Source organism: Carassius carassius, chromosome 10 (genome assembly GCF_963082965.1).
Source record: "Carassius carassius chromosome 10, fCarCar2.1, whole genome shotgun sequence".
NCBI classification, from domain to species: domain Eukaryota; kingdom Metazoa; phylum Chordata; class Actinopteri; order Cypriniformes; family Cyprinidae; genus Carassius; species Carassius carassius.
The window spans coordinates 3013695-3030890 of NC_081764.1; the positions used below are offsets into that span (position 1 = coordinate 3013695).

Consider the following 17196-nt stretch of genomic DNA (forward strand, 5'->3'; position numbering starts at 1 on the left):
AATGATAATAATATATTATATTTATACATTAGAATATTATTTTAAATATATTAAATATTATTTAAAATATTTTTTATATTATATATTTTACCTATGACCCGACCAGTACTGAGAAATATTATGATCAAAATTTCTTGTTCTTATTAATAATAATAATAATAATAATAATACATTCATACAACATTTTGACATTTATATAAAATTTATAAAATATGCTTTTATGAATTTTACATATTGTTAAGTGGTTGCTAGGGTGCTCTGGGTAATTTCTAGTTGTTGTTGTTTTTTTTTTTTTTTTTTACTATTTTAGAGCGCTTGTGGTTTCCAAAAACTATTTGTTTCTCATTTCTTTGTGTCAACCTGCATCTTTTCCCCACCTAAACTGTGAGCAAATGCAGGCAAGTTCGCGATAGGAATGAAAGAACACGGCAGCTTGCAGGGAATGCTGGGAAATCTGCGAGCAGAGCATTCAGCTGAATTCAGATCAGCGCTCCGGTTCCTATTGTGTAGGCTTCTTCTTGTGGAATCTTAGAATGCCCTCTCGATCCATTGTTATGCTCTTTAAGCCGCTCTGAAGCCCTAGCCCACACCTCTTTTTTCTTGATTTCTCCCTCATATTTGTTTATTCTCTTGTTTCTCCAAATGGATCGGTTCAGATACACTCCACATGGTCTGTCTTTTCTCTCCAGCATGCACACACTCTTAAAGCTGGCTTTGGGTCTGATCTGTGCCACTGGCCCTTCTCCCAGGTTTTGTTGTTTGATGGGATTTGTGCTTTGGCATTACAATTGCAACAACTCTCTATCACACACACACACACACACACACACACACACACACACACACACACACACACACACACACACACACACATAGACTTCCTGCAGTACATACAATAAAAATGATTGCACATGTATGCCAGATCATAAAAGCTAAATCAGACAGTTGCATGCACTTTCATCACTGTCAGATACAGAGCAGCCCACATGCACACATACTGTATGCAACAAAGGCAAAGAATGGCTTTTGGATGCCGTTAAAGTCCAGATGCATAAATGAATGCATAAATGAATCTCACTCAAAACCAACATTTCTTGCTTCAATAATAATAATTATTTAAAGGATTTAATATATATGTTTGTTAAATATACATTTAAATTATATAAAATAATATTAGATATATTTTTTAGAATTTTTTTTATTTTGTTAAATTTTGTGAAATTGTTTGTGAGATTTACTGACGGGACCATGTGAGTGTGACTGTAGAGGAATGTGCATTTTTGTACATGTACAGGTGTATTAGATATACTAAGTGAGCGACATAACACTTGACATAGAGAAAACCGTGTAACATGTGTGTGTGTGTGTGTGTGTGTGTGTGTGTGTGTGTGTGTGTGTGCATGGGGGTGGCCAGCAGGGCTTAAAAAAAATCTATATTTAACATGTCGATATTCGGTAAATTTATAAAACTAAAATAAATAAAACTGTAAAGCTTTTGCAAGATAAAGAAAACTATTTTCTGCTGTCTCGATTTTCTTTCCATGAACTTTGGATCACGTCACATTAAACCCCCAACTTTTTTTCTTTTGTTTTGTTAATCTGTCAATTATTTAAGTAAAAAACATTTTGTGTAGGCCAATATAGTCTATTCCTTTTTAAGTTTTATTCTGTTTTCTCCACTCACAAGTGCTGCATGTGCGCATGATCTGTTGAATCCATCTTACACTATCCTCGGATAAGCTCTAATGCATTGTCATTGCGACTTACCTATGCTATGATGAATTTATAGCCGAGCACGGCCATTTCACGTGTTGGATGCGTCAGCTTCACATTTGCAAATCTAAATTCCTGATTGGTTGACAGCAAATTTCAAATATTAAATGGAATGATAAAGTAACGTTATTGACCACTTAATATCCATTTAAAATTTTCAATTATGTTTGGGACTATAAAATTTGATTTTGTGTCTGTTTCTGGATCCGTTCCGGTCAAAATTTAGTTCATTTCCAGGTTTTGTTCCTTGAACCGGTTCAGAGCCCTGGTGGCTGGCACTAGCAGCTCATTTCACACACAGCTGAGACTTCAAAGGCAGCACACATTAACCGTGTGTGACAGAACCCTGCATGAAACCGCATTTCCCATCTTGCCTTGCTTTCCATCATCTCCCTTCACACCCGCATTCATATTGAAATGACCTGATGTGAGCCTCATCTGTCGAAGATAAAACTTCAAACGAGTAAGGCACATGATCAGGTGTATAAAGTCAGCACCTCAGGTGTAAGACGACGCTCAGGTGTAGCATGAAAAGGAGGATCTGAATGGTTCTGGAATCAGTGTTGTTGATATTGGGAGACTGTGACATCGACATAGAATGACACCGTGGTAAAGTCAAAGCAAAGAATCAGAGATCAACCAGTTAATCTGATGGAGCGTTAAATAATTGTGAGAGGCCTGATGATGACTGTGTGACAATTCAGCTGCAACGTGATCTCATGAAAATACGTGTGTATTTTTACGTTAAATGTGGTTCTACCACACGTACATTTACTTACGTTTTCATGCACATATGTATTTATAGCAGTAAAACGTACAAATACTTACGTTTTAGCAGCTAAAAAAACGTAAAGTGTGAATTTATATGAATTCCCATGTATTAATATTAAAATCGTGGCTTTAATTATTTAAATCTGTTGTATTTAATTGTCATATCAATAAATGTTTTTATTGAATTTATTGAAAGCAGTTTACTCATCTACTTAATAGGAAATAACATTTCTGTGCATGCTGCAAACCATAGATACACAAAAGCACAGCATAAAATTACAAATCACATCCATTTTATTTGTTTGCTGTACTCCATATCTTTAGAATCCAGATGTTTGCAAGGAACATATCCATATCAATCGATCTTCATCTTCATTCTCAGCAACAGCGTCCGTCACAGTCAAAGCCCGCGCTCGTTATGATTCGAATTTGAAAATAGCGCCAGTGCGCCACAGGAACGTTACGACATGGTTTACGGCACTAATATCGAACTCTCATTGGTTCTCACATAATTCGTCACAGATTGCGACATGTCGTGTTTCAGTTGATAGAGAGTGCGCCAGTGCGCCTTCATGGAGAGAAGACAGATTCATAATTTCACAGATTAATAAATTAAATTCTGCTCTGTACCCTATAAAAACTATTACCTCCAGAGAGGACTGCGACTGGAACTCATTATCATTTGAACTACTTTTGGTACCACTTTAGATATTTTTTCGCAAAAAATAAATGATTAACATTATGTTTGTTTGTCTGTTATTTGTTTATTTATAACAGTAACGTTATGTAGTTTTAAGAAATGGTTATGGGTAGGTTTAGGGGTAGGTGTAAGATTAACGTTAGTGGCTCAAAATAACATTTTATGTTATATTTTTACTAAAATTGTGTTTTATTATGTTTTATTCTTTTAACATTCTGTATAAAATGGGTAGGTTTATGTTCGGGTGAGGTATAGGGATCTTACATTTATCAAAAAAAAATTATAATAAAGGGAAAATATACATAAATATTTAAAAAATTAATCCGATACGCATTGAAAAGCAGCTTCATGAGCAAATTTCTATGGATAACTGACTGGTCAGAGAACACTTCTATCTGTACGTATTTGAGGTTGTTTTTACGTAAATTTCGATACGTATCAAACCTGTAATTACGTCCAGATAATACGTAAATGACACTGTAAATACGTAAAGGCACATACGTATTGGACAGTTTTAATTTACGTCTAAATATGTACGTTTTGATTGTGAGATCAGGCTGGACAATTAGGCTGATTATAATGATGATAGTTAAGATGTTGATAGTCTTTAGATGACACCAGAAAGCTAATGATGGTCACTTAACTGTGTGCTAATGAAAATGATAAAACTTTGTTATATAATATGATACTGATGATGGTCTCATTATGGTAATAATGCATGTAGTCTAGATGTTCAATCATCTTAAAGTCATCTCAAACTAATTGTCTTGAATATCTTTTAAAAGATTTGATCCCATGTAGCTCACAAACTTTGCCAAATGTCGCAATTAGTGCTTGTGTGGAAGCGCTGGATGATGTGCATATATTTTATTTTATATATTGCTATTTATTGTATTTTTTTTATTTTATTAAATTTTATTTCAAATTGCTATTTATTTTATTTTAGAAAATATTTTATTAAATATTAATTAAATAAATAATATTAAATACTGTAATCGATAAAGTGAATAGAGTAAAACCCACCTAGTTTTTATTTACATCATTAAAACAATTTAGAATTATTATTATTATTTTTTTACAAAATCAAATGATTTTTATGTAATTGATTTAGTTTAAAATAATATGTATGTATGTGTGTATGTATTTATTTATTTATTTCATTTTATTTTATTTTGCTCAGACAAATTTCTTTGGACGTTTTTGGTGTTATGCATGTAATCTTTTAAAGAAACTAAAAAAATAATAAAACCTAGGTTAAAATTAAAATGCTTGTAGAAAGAGATTGCGGAGTGAGAGACATAAAACCAGTGTTTTTTAATGGCCATTATAAAATGTTATTTAATTTCAGAAATATGTTGAAGACCTGGGTTAACATAAAATAACCAAACCATTATCTCCACTCTGTATTTTCTCTCACAGATACAGTCTCTCTCGTGACTAACGCTGGTTGATCTCAGCAGTGTTGGTGAAGTGTGCTATAGATTTGTCTTTCTACAGTATAAAGTGACTGTGTTTGGGGCTGAACTGCAGGGCTTTGGCTCTCGATGAATTATGAAACTCAATCTGGACTGGTCTGTTATGGCAGGGATAATGTTGTGTGTGTGTGTGTGTGTGTGTGTGTGTGTGTGTAGCTGGACCAGTCTCAGGCAGGAATAAAGCCGTTTGTATTGGATAGGATTTGCCCCAGAAAGCAGATGATACAAACGATGGGCAAATCTCTGATTGAGCTGTATAATAGAGTTTATGTGATTGGAAGCATGTGTGTTTGTATGTCACTGGGAATAATTATTAGTTATTTGTCATTTAACATAAGTTTTTTTTTTAACTCACAGTGACTTGCAGTGCAACTTGAAACAGGTTAGTTTGCTGTGGAGCAACATACTGTACCTGTAAGGTTAAGTGCACAATCATCAGGACAGAGATTTCACAACAAATCTATTGGATGTGTGACTTGATGTGGATTACCAGAAATTAATTTCATCCTCGGTTTGTAAAAATATTGTGTTTACACTAATGCACTTTCTGTGGGTGTCTACGGAGAGAGAGATATTGCACAGGTTGCATTATTAGTATTTGCATTATTAGATGTTAAATCACATGCTATTTCAAACATGTAGCCACAACATCTTAAACTTCATATGTGACATATTATGGAAGAATCAGTTATATCTGATATTATACAATAAACAAAAACTCATTGATGCCATCAAACTCACAAACTAGCAGTAATTAATGCTTCCGTGGAAGTGTTTGGTGATGTGCATACAATTTTATTTTATTTTGTTTTATTTTATTTTAAATTATTTTATTTTATTTTATTTTAGAAAATAAATTAATAATATTAAACAGCGTTATAAAAAATACAGTTAAACCTATCAAGCATTTATATATGTCATTAAAATTAGCTTGGAGAGCTAGAAAATTATTTCCACCACTAAAAATTGCAAAAAAAAATGACTTACCTCAGATAATGCACTTTTTGTGCAGAATTATGTGTCAAATAAAGTCACCTTTATTTGTATAGCATTTTATACAATACTGACTGTCTCAAATCAGCTTTACAGTGTCAAACAGAAATAATAGTTTGTCAATAATGCAAGAAGACAGTAACATTGTCATTTTTCCAGATAAAGAATATAAAAAAAAATATATAATAACCTGCTGTTTAACTATCATAAAATTGTCTCAAACTTGAATATCTTAGTGCTTAGTGCTTCTGTGGAAGTGTGTGAAGTGCATAACCTTTTAGAAATAATTTAAATCGAATTGAATTTAATTCATTTCAAATATATATTTTCTTTATACAATATAAATATTGTTAATAATGTTATATTTTTAATATACATTTTAGCAGACGCTTTTATCCAAAGCGACTTACATTGAATTCAGGCTAACAATTTTCTCCTATCATGTGTTCTCTGGGGTTCGAACCCCCAACCTTGCGCTTGTTGACGCAATGCACTACCATTTGAGCTATTGGAGCACTAAATATTATATAATACCTTATGATACTATGATACCTTATTTACATCTGACATTAAACAATGAATCTTCTTGCACAGAATTGATGTAAGATACAAAAATACAAGCTGCATGTTTTTCTTGCTCTAGAATGTCCGCAGACATCCTTTCTAAGTGCATTAATTTAATGTTCTGACCTAAGCGACAGAAAATTACAGGCTTTTTAAACTAGAAAACTCTTTTTCTATTCTTCTTTTATATATATTTTTGGAGTATCTACATGTCTGACACAGCTTTCAATACAGCCACTGATGATTCCACTATGTGTGTGTGAGTTTTATGTGAAGGTTTAAAATGTCTAAATCCTGCATGTGTGCTCTGTCGGCGTTAACCAGTGAGACGTTACTGCTCTAATTAACAGCTTTTAGTCATGGCTTTCTTAAATGACCCCATTTAGCACAGTCCTGTGAAGTGTTACATTGACCGCTTCATCATATGGTTTAAGCAAACAGCAGACTGAAACGGGATTTGTGTAGTACATAGTACTTTGTAGATTATATTTTATTTGACGTATTATTTGGAGAAAAAAAATACTGAACAGTGTTATAAATAATAAATACATATAGTAAAATCCACCCAGCATTTGTGTGTCATTAGGTACAAAAGCTCTTAGATTCTAATATGTACACTTTAAGGTACCAAAATTGACCCTTTAGGTACAAACATGTACTTTTTGAAAAGGTACTGCCCAAGTGACAGCTTTTGTACCTTTATTTATGAGAGTGTAGAATAAGTTTGGAGACCATTATTTCCACCACAGAAAATCCCTTAAGAAACCTCTAATAATGCACATCATTGCACATAATTAATGTAAGACATAAAAAGACAATAACCTAATGTTTAATTATCATAACTTCGTATCTTAGATATCTTTTTAAGATATGATGCCATAATGCACACTTTGCCGAACTAATGCCATTTTATTTTAACTGTTGTTTTGAAGCTTTGAGCATACGTGCATAAGTATAAGTGCTTTTTAATTAGATGAAAACCGTCTTGTAACACATTGTTCTGATTTCGTTTCACTCCTCAGGTTTTCCACTACATTTTCGTATGCAGAAAACACGGGAGAGAAAAGGCACGTTTGTTTTGTAAAACGTTAACAGTTGAGATGTATCTTTTGCATTACGGCCATGTTCAGCTGCCATCTCTGTCTGTCTGTTCCTCTTCCAGACAGGCTAAGCTTTTGTGGAATTTGTAACAGCAGAAACTTTCCTCGAGTCTAAATGGATCAGACACACTCCATAGTGTCGGTTTTCTGCATCCTTTTTAGGGTTGACAACTAGTTTAAAGGAATGTTCTGCATACAAAACAAACTCTACAGATTACAGATTTGTGGTTTAATGTTGATTACCACACAGATAATAATTTTTACTAGTCCTTTATTTTGCAAACGTATGTAAAACTCACACTTACAGTAATGTACTTACGATGGAAGTCAAAACATGGAGGCTTTAAAGCAGAAATGTGTCTTGAAAAAGTGCTTATATTCATTCTTCCATACTGAAAGTATGCTATTTGAGCTTTAAAATTGACTAAATCGATTTTCTAGTGGAGGGATTACTGTTGGAAGAGCTTCTAGATGCATTACCAACCAACATCAACCTTTCTGTAAGTTGCCGTGATAACCAGCTTTACATGGTCATAATTGGTATGTGCATTATTGTTAATAGTTTTTGTTTGTTTTTACTAAGAAGTTGACATTATTTTCAGTGGTAAATGTTTGCACCTCACATATGTTAATAATAGGTGTCATAGAGATGCAGCATCTTTTTATCTGTGTATTTAGCAGTCAGTGGCTCTGTAGTGAATGACCCTGTATTTTTACACCTTTCATTAGAGCTCTGCTTTTGTGTTCAGAGAATTTAATTGCTTCGTAATTGGGTGTTTTTTTTATTATCAAAGTGGGGTGAAATTATAGGCTTGAGGTTGATAAACAGCAGAAAGGGCTGTGAGAGAATTAGCCATGCTTGGCCAGGTGAATACTGAGTCACACTGGCAGAGCCAAATTTCCCACAATTCATTGCTGTTTAGTGAGCTTCTTTGAAATCTTCTTTATGCATGCATGTATATTTACATGTTAATTTATGCATTTAGCAGACGCTTTTATCCAAAGTGACTTACAGTGCATTCAGGCTATACAGTTTTTTTTTGTTTGTTTGTTTTTTTACCAGTATGTGTGTTCCCTGGGAATTGAACCCATGACCTTTTGCACTGCTAATGCAATGCTTTATTAGTTACATTTCATCTAAAGATTAAAATAATAAAATAAGAAATTATTGTAAAATTGAAGAAAAAAAGTAAAATTGAGCATAATTTAGCTTTTTTAAAACCATGTTTTGTGATTTTACTTTCTTGATCAAAAATACATTTCCCCTCTGAAGTATCAACCACAACCCATTCTTACTATATTAAAGTGATGAAAATTACTCTTTGCAACGTGTATGTTATACAATACTTTTAATATAACTTTCTGTGTATATTGCACAGTCCATAAAGAAGAAAATAGTTTAAAACAAATACATTTTTAATTGCTTTTTTAATATTTAAGTGTCACTTGATACAAACCCCATTACAGTCTCAGGTTAGTTTCAAGGTTACTAGCCCATATTAAATCTTTAAACAGGGCGGGAGGAGGGAGGGGGGGGGGGTATGCTCAATTATTTCAGTTAACTGAGCTTCCATGATGCATGGGATTATCATATTATTTATTTCTGCGACTGGTTTCTAAATGGCTTTTTCTGGATGCAACAAAATAGGCAGCTTTTTAGGCATAATGCACCATAAAATCACAAAAATACTTTCCGACAGCTCTCACAAGGCAAGATAGAAATCAAAGCTTTCATAAAAAGCACTTTAGGCACAGGTAAGCCATTTTAGATTCCACATTTGAAGCCGAGTGAATATCTTGAAATGGCAGTCTGTAAAAAATTTCTCCGAGCAGAAATGGTAGTGCATTTGAGAAAATCCCCAGGGTTATGATGCCCTCCGTCGACGTCTGGGAGTTTCTGTGATAGCGGCTCAGAGAAATGAGCGCCGGCCACATCTTCAGTCAAACCACCAAATGAGTTTGTTTTAATAGTTAATGTCTGTGCTTCCTAAGTGGCTTTTAATTCAATCTGACACTGAATATAAAAACCCAGTCGGCACTGAAACGCAGATAGCACTCAGCATATTAATATTACCCGCCACCTTCATTTATAATCATTCAAAATCGCAAGCACCACTGTTTATTTTTTTCCATTCGTCGCTGGATGCCGGTTGTAGATGAGATAGGGGTATTTCCTATTCCATAGTGGTACGATCCCTCTCCATTGCTACGGTGGGAAGAACAAGGCATTAATCTTCGCCGGTTGGACAGAGGGAAATTAATGATCATTTGCACTGACGACATAATCGGGCTTCACGCTGTCCTCCGATACTAAATTGCCATCTTTGTTCCACGTAATATCTCTCTCTCTCTCTCTCTCTCTCTCTCTCTCTTTCTCTCCCTCGCTCTCAGTCTTTGCTCGTTACCTGGTCGTTTGCCGTTATCAGTCATTAAGTGGCTGGTTTCCATGGCAATATCGGTCTAGTAGGGTGTCAACTGGCCTCTGGTCTAACGTGGTGAGATTACCTCTTCATGCTGCAAAGGTCTGCATGCAACTGCAGCAACTGTTGGTTTACATGTGAAGGTCACAGCATGCATGTATGTGTGACACGGAGTGGAAGGGTTAGCTCACCCACAAATTAAGGTTCAGTCATTGCTTGCTCAACTTTGTGTTGTTTCGAACCTCTTTCTTCTGTAGGACACAAAAGGAGGTGTTTTGCAGCATGTCCTGGCTGCTCTTTTCCATACAATGAAAGTGAATGGGGACTGCTATACATGTGCATACAAATAATACCTCTAGATGCATGGCATATGTTTTTACGCTGATCATGAGATGTACAAAAACCAATAAGCTTTGGTGTTAAACCTGCGGCGGCATGATTTTAGGCACCATTTTGGAATTAACTTCCAAATACTTTTCCATACAATGTAAGTGAATAGTGACTGGGATGCATTCTTGTACATTGAACCGTATGTGTCACGCTACTTTTGAAGTCATTGAAAGGACGTGACAGCTGATTGTATTTAATGCCATTGACATGAAATGTGGTTTTGAGGTGCCTCAGTTAAATGTAGATGAACATATACATGAATAATGACTTTAGTTTCTTTCTGTTCCTCACATAAAAGTATTGAATGACTTTAGAAAGAAGGTAATGTAATGCACAAGTCATATGCTTGTGCTAGTGCCTTTTTTTTGTCATTTTTGGCACTTGACAGCACCTGGTCACCATGCACATTATGTATGGAAAGGAGCTGCTTCAACATGGCATTTTGCATTTATGAGTTTGACTTTTATGCAAAGCAACTTCCAGTGCATTCAAGGTATACATTTTATGAGTCCATACAGTTAACTGAAACGATCAAAACCATGAAAAGATTTTAAAATAAAATAAATTTCAACTGAAATAATATAATATATAAAAAACTTATTTTAATATTTTTTAACTTATTTTATTTCAGCTAATTGCCAAGGAGACATCTAATTTTCATTAAGTTTCATATAGTAATATCAAAGTTGCTAAAACAACTAAAACCAAAATGAATAAAATCTTAAAAAGACATTAAACAAACATAAAAAAACAGACAAAAAATAAAGTGAAAACTGAAAATAAAAAGATTCTGAATATTAATAAAAATGAATTAATAAACTAACAATGCTTTTTTTATGTGCATTTAAAAAATGTATGTGCAAAGGAAATTCATACAGGTTTAGAGTGACATGAGGGTTAGAAAATGATGAGTGAATGCTCATTTATGGGTGATTTACTCCTTTAACAAAATCAGGATTTCTCACAGATCACGGTCATTGCATGACCTCCTCACAGACCCTCGTCCAGTCTTTATTTGCCGTAATGGAATGTACGCATTAAGTCAAGTCAAGTCACCTTTATTTATATAGCGCTTTAAACAAAATACATTGCGTCAAAGCAACTGAACAACATTCATTAGGAAAACAGTGTGTCAATAATGCAAAATGACAGTTAAAGGCAGTTCATCATTGAATTCAGTGATGTCATCTCTGTTCAGTTAAATAGTGTCTGTGCATTTATTTGCAATCAAGTCAACGATATCTCTGTAGATGAAGTGACCCCAACTAAGCAAGCCAGAGGCGACAGCGGCAAGGAACCGAAACTCCATCGGTGACAGAATGGAGAAAAAAACCTTGGGAGAAACCAGGCTCAGTTGGGGGGCCAGTTCTCCTCTGACCAGACGAAACCAGTAGTTCAATTCCAGGCTGCAGCAAAGTCAGATTGTGCAGAAGAATCATCTGTTTCCTGTGGTCTTGTCCTGGTGCTCCTCTGAGACAAGGTCTTTACAGGGGATCTGTATCTGGGACTCTAGTTGTCCTGGTCTCCGCTGTCTTTCAGGGATGTAGAGGTCCTTTCTAGGTGCTGATCCACCATCTGGTCTGGATACGTACTGGATCCGGGTGACTGCAGTGACCCTCTGATCTGGATACAGACTGGATCTGGTGGCTACGGTGACCTCGGAACAAGAGAGAAACAGACAAATATTAGCGTAGATGCCATTCTCCTAATGATGTAGCAAGTACATAGGGTGTTATGGGAAGTGTTTCCGGTTCCGGTTTACCTAATTAATGCAGCCTAAAAGTCCTTTAACAGATTTGGATATTAAAAGCATATTCGTATGTTATGTGTAAGCCAGGTTAAAGAGATGGGTCTTTAATCTAGATTTAAACTGCAAGAGTGTGTCTGCCTCCCGAACAATGTTAGGTAGGTTAATCCATAGTTTAGGCGCCAAATAGGAAAAGGATCTGCCACCCGCAGTTGATTTTGATATTTTAGGTATTATCAAATTGCCTGAGTTTTGAGAACGTAGAGGACGTAGAGGATTATTATGTAAAAGGAGCTCATTCAAATACTGAGGTGCTAAACCATTCAGGGCTTTATAAGTAATAAGCAATATTTTAAAATCTATACAATGTTTGATAGGGAGCCAGTGCAGTGTTGACAGGACCGGGCTAATATGGTCATACTTCCTGGTTCTAGTAAGAACTCTTTTAGTATTAACACAGAATGCTGAAAGCCTTATCTCCTTACACTTCTCTTTAAGTGTCCTCTCTTCTCGGACTTATAAAGGGCTTTGACCCTATTGGCGTTTTACATGGGCGGCATGTCTCTGGTTTTGTCTCCCTACACTCTCTTGCCTGCTCTGTCTGCCTCACCAGACAACACATTAAATGTCGTGTGTGTGGGTTCGTGCATTTATGCTAAACGCTGGTGTCACATGGTATTTGAATATCCAGGGCTGCTTTGTAATGTGAGACATGCTTGTTTTATACATATTTGTGATGGTCATCATGCCTACATAATATAATATATGAAAATGCTTTTTAGATGCCAGTATATCTATCCCTAAATACAATTTCTGTTTAAAACAGACTAAAATACACTTATAGTTGTATGCACCCAGTCAAGTGCAGTGATGTCGCACAGCAGAAAGTGTGACTGTTGTAGTTTAGGTGTTTTCTGAAGCTTTATATACACGGATATGGTTTAAACAGTCAAGGTCATTGATGGAAATGCTAGTGATTGAGTTTTTAGTACTGTCCTCTCTCACATAGTTTTAGTTTGTGTGTATTTCTTAAAAGTTTTGCTTGAACATTCAACATTCAAGTACAATAAGAAGTTGTAAATGAGATAATAAAATTAAGCTTAGTTTTTGTAATTAATTGTTGTTGCATATTGCAATAATAATACAAATATTTACTGACTATTTAAAAATAGTTAATAATAATATTAATATATTTATATGATTATTATTTATAAAAGACATAAAAATTTATCAAAATAGCCAGAAACTTTACAGTAATTTGTGCTTATTTGTCATTAAAACAAAAATCTTTTTGCATGAGATTCACCCTGATTCAAACTTGATACAATATGTGGAGCATTTTTTTGTTGTATTATTTATTTTTCTGAACCATCTATGAACAGCAGTCTTCAGTGTTTTTCCTCTAGTCCGCTCAGGAATACAGCCATTATCAGGTGCGAGTGATCCCTGCAGATCTTTAGCTATCACCCTAGAGTTCTCTGTCGATTGTTTGAGGATTCTACAGTGTGCCCTTGGACTTATTTTTATAGGACAACCACTCCAGCGGAGAGAAGCAGCTGTGCTGGATTTCATTCTAATTGTGAAGCGAAATTCTTTGGTAACCCTTTGCAATCTTCATTTTGCACTTTTTGTGAAGGTCTTTTAAACACACTGCTCATGTGGCAGCAAAGGTCAAATGCACTTGTATGATGACTGGAACAACTCGCCCAAATTATTGTTTTCAATAAGTAATTATATTTTCCTCCAGTGACCTTGTCAGTGTGGTTCGCTAAAACTTGCATCCAAATTACCATCTCTAACCCCAAGCATTAAATGTAAAACATGCATTGCATTATATATTTATTAGTGAAAGATAAACTGCTTTTATTGTGAAATAGTTGATAACATCAGTCAATAAACCTGCCATAAAAATTACAGACCCTTTATTTCTTTGTAAAAGAAAACTTGTAAAATCAGCAGGGTATCAAATAAATATTTTCCGTACTGTATAATGGTGAGCAATTAAAGGCTGATCAGATCTGTCATTTCACCAGCGGGGTGCACATCTGGCAAGCCTTCATCAGTCTCCTCCTCCTCGGCTGTCTGGGTTTGCAAACTTCCTGTCAGAGTAGTAGTTGTAAAGCAGTGTTCTTTTGAGGTTGGATTTTAACAGCATGTGGCCATCAATTATGTGTTCCCTTATCAGGATAAGAAGGAGAGGGAAAAGAAAATAGCCAGTAAGGATGATTTTGGGCGGAACAGGGTGCAATCTTTTTATCAAATGGGTATGCATATTTTATTTTATTATTTTTGTTTTGTTTGTTCATACATGTTAAAGTCAGCATGAAGTTGTACTTTTCCTTGTTGTAATTCATGTATGTTATTCAATAAAAAAAGACAATTGCAGTAAACATACCTCCTATAACATTACACATTTCTTAAAACATTTAAAACATGTTTCAAAGTAACATATTAAACAAAGTATTTAGTTTTAATAATAAAAAAATATAATACAAATCTTCAGTTTTAATAATAAACTCTGTTTAAATATTTTAAGAGCTACAAAAACCATAATTTCATCCTTGCATCTTTAATCTGTCCTTTGGAATCATCGGGTTTAATATAGATTAATCAGGAAAAACATCAGGACATTAGAACATGATCATTGTTATCAGGTCAATATAACATGAATCACTGAAAAATTTGCAAACAAATGGCTTCAACAAATTTGCCACCATTTAACAACCTTGTTGCTTAGATGTGTCTTTAAAGGTTTATGAGTTATTGTTCAAAATCACTATCTCTATGGAGAATATTTAGTTTTTACTTCCTTATCTCGACTGTGGCACTCTACTATGTGAGTAAAATGGGATACAAATTCCATTTCATGTTTATGTTAACCTGCTTTTCTTTTCCTATTTTCGAACATACCCAAATTTCTCAGTCATCCCATCATTAGCTGTCCGCGGGGCTGAAAACAGTCAACCTCCCATATACATTACATTTGATGCTGGTCCGGTTCTTGCACTTGCTCATGCTTCATTGCGCAGCTGAATAAATCACTCTAAACTGAATCTAATGGCTTTATATCTGAACGGGTTTCTATGGACTGAGACAGGGATATTTCCTTAAGTGAGAGCCAACTTTATTGACTTAGCCTGCACAAGGGCAATGGCTGTGCGTTTAGAATTCATTTGACATTTGAGGTGGTGGGGGACTCGTTTGGTGACATTTCGCCGCCATTTACAGAAATGCGTCCAGCAGAATTCAAAGATAAGAAAGACTGCGATTATATCGGTCTTTTCACGTATTGTCCAAGGACACATTCGTATGTAATTTTACCAACTGACCCATACATCCTCTGTAGGTCTTTTGTCCCCAAATCCCTTCATGAAAGTAGAAACTGCTCTCATAGTCATCTAAAGTCATCTTTTTTATGCATTTTCAGCATTTTATGCATATTCATATATATATATATATTGGAGTATGTTTTAAAATAAAATACTGCAGTCTTTTTTACCTGAAAGTGTCATGTTTAATTCTATTTGTTCCTTGTCATGTGATTTTTGTTTGATGTTACATTTTTCATTACAGTTTTTGATTTTACATTTTTGTGAAATTTACTAACAATTTCTGTAAAAAAAAAAAAAAACTTTTCTACACCAAATTATAAACAGTGTTATAACAGTGTTACAATTAATATCTAATTTTGTATTGCATTTTTCAAGCATCTTTTGGGGGGGAAATATGGAGTTACTTGACATCTAGTATTGCGATTAAAAGAAAAAATATTTGATCATTGGGCTAATACCATTTCAGTCTTTGTACTTCACAATTTCACATTGAATTCACTTTTTCTCATTCACTTTCTCGTAACTTTTTTCAATTTCTGAGTGAAAATTGTTTCAAAACAAACCCAACACCAATTAAAAATCATAATAAATGTCAAATTTTTTTCAACTAGACAGCAGTGGTTATTGAATGGAGATTAAATCGAGACTTTTCTTAAAACTGTCCTGCTTCTCATAGGTTTCTCTTAAAAATAAATAAATAAATAAAATCCCACGTCAATTTTTTAAGTTATTTAAACAATAACAATGATTTTTAATTGCAGATAACATTGTCTGCAACCAAATGTTAGAGTTCTCATTATGACCATGAACATTTCTCAACAAATTCTTGTAGAACCAGTTATCTATGCTATGAATTTATTAATTAAATAAGCATTCATTCATACATTAATGATAGTCTCATTTGAGTCTTAATGTCTCTTTTAGACTCTAGGAGAAACATCTGAGATAAAACTGATATTTAAATAAGTCATAACTACAATAATAGTCTCTTGAGCGATGAAAGATCTACTTTTGGGTGACATCAATTTCCTTCCTAGGAATGTGACTTGATGAATTTGGATCAGGCAGATTGTGTATCTTGGCACAAACATTATTACTTTTGAGTAGCTTGAGGTTTCTGACTAATGATTGTGATTCCATCCACATTTATTTTCGGTGATAATATGAGTGATATTTTAATTCATTCTGGCTTCTTTGAAGATTTAGTCTATGTTTGGTTCCATGCGTATGGACAATCATAAAACATGCCCCAGTCGTCTGCCCAGAGAGGATTAATGATGAATCAGTGAGGTCTGGTTTGCTTCTGGGAATTCTGGAAGAGTACATTGGGTTTAAATTAAGCAACTTAATCCAAAAAAGGTTTTCAGTAATCGAGAACAATTAGGAGCAACATCTCTACATGCTCTTGTTCTAAATAACACACTCTTTAATTTGAGCTCAATCCTGAGCAAAAGCCTGCAGGCTACGGACTCACACAGAAGCCAGAGAGAGGAATGGAGACAAGATGAGACTAAAACAACTGAAGCAAACGGAAGTGGTGTTAGAAACACTCCAGCATGATTCTAGGTGTTCTCTTACGAGAGTTCTCTAGTACTGCGTCTTAGCTAAGATGCTGCGGGAAAAGTCTTTTTTCACGATACACTGAAGCAAAAAATTATCCTTTCAATTCAATTCAATTCAAGTTTATTTGTATAGCGCTTTTTACAATACAAATCGTTACAAAGCAACTTTACAGAAAATTATGTTTCTACAATATTTAGTAGTAGCTAGTAGTTTGTGCACGTCTGACAGGATTTTAGAAAAAGAAAAATAATAATAATAATACAAGACGTAGTCAGCTAGATGATGAACTATCAATATTATTAATTAATAGTAATTATATGATGCAGTCACACATGTAGCAATAATTGTTAGTTCTGTTTGTTGATTCA

At 34.4% G+C, this 17196-nt stretch overlaps 1 protein-coding gene across 2 annotated transcripts in view; it reads left to right on the plus strand.

The window, feature by feature from the left end:
• The window catches only part of LOC132151536 (voltage-dependent calcium channel subunit alpha-2/delta-2-like), a 216091-nt gene that overhangs the window by 19193 nt on the left and 179702 nt on the right, over positions 1 to 17196 (plus strand). The window lies entirely within an intron of this gene.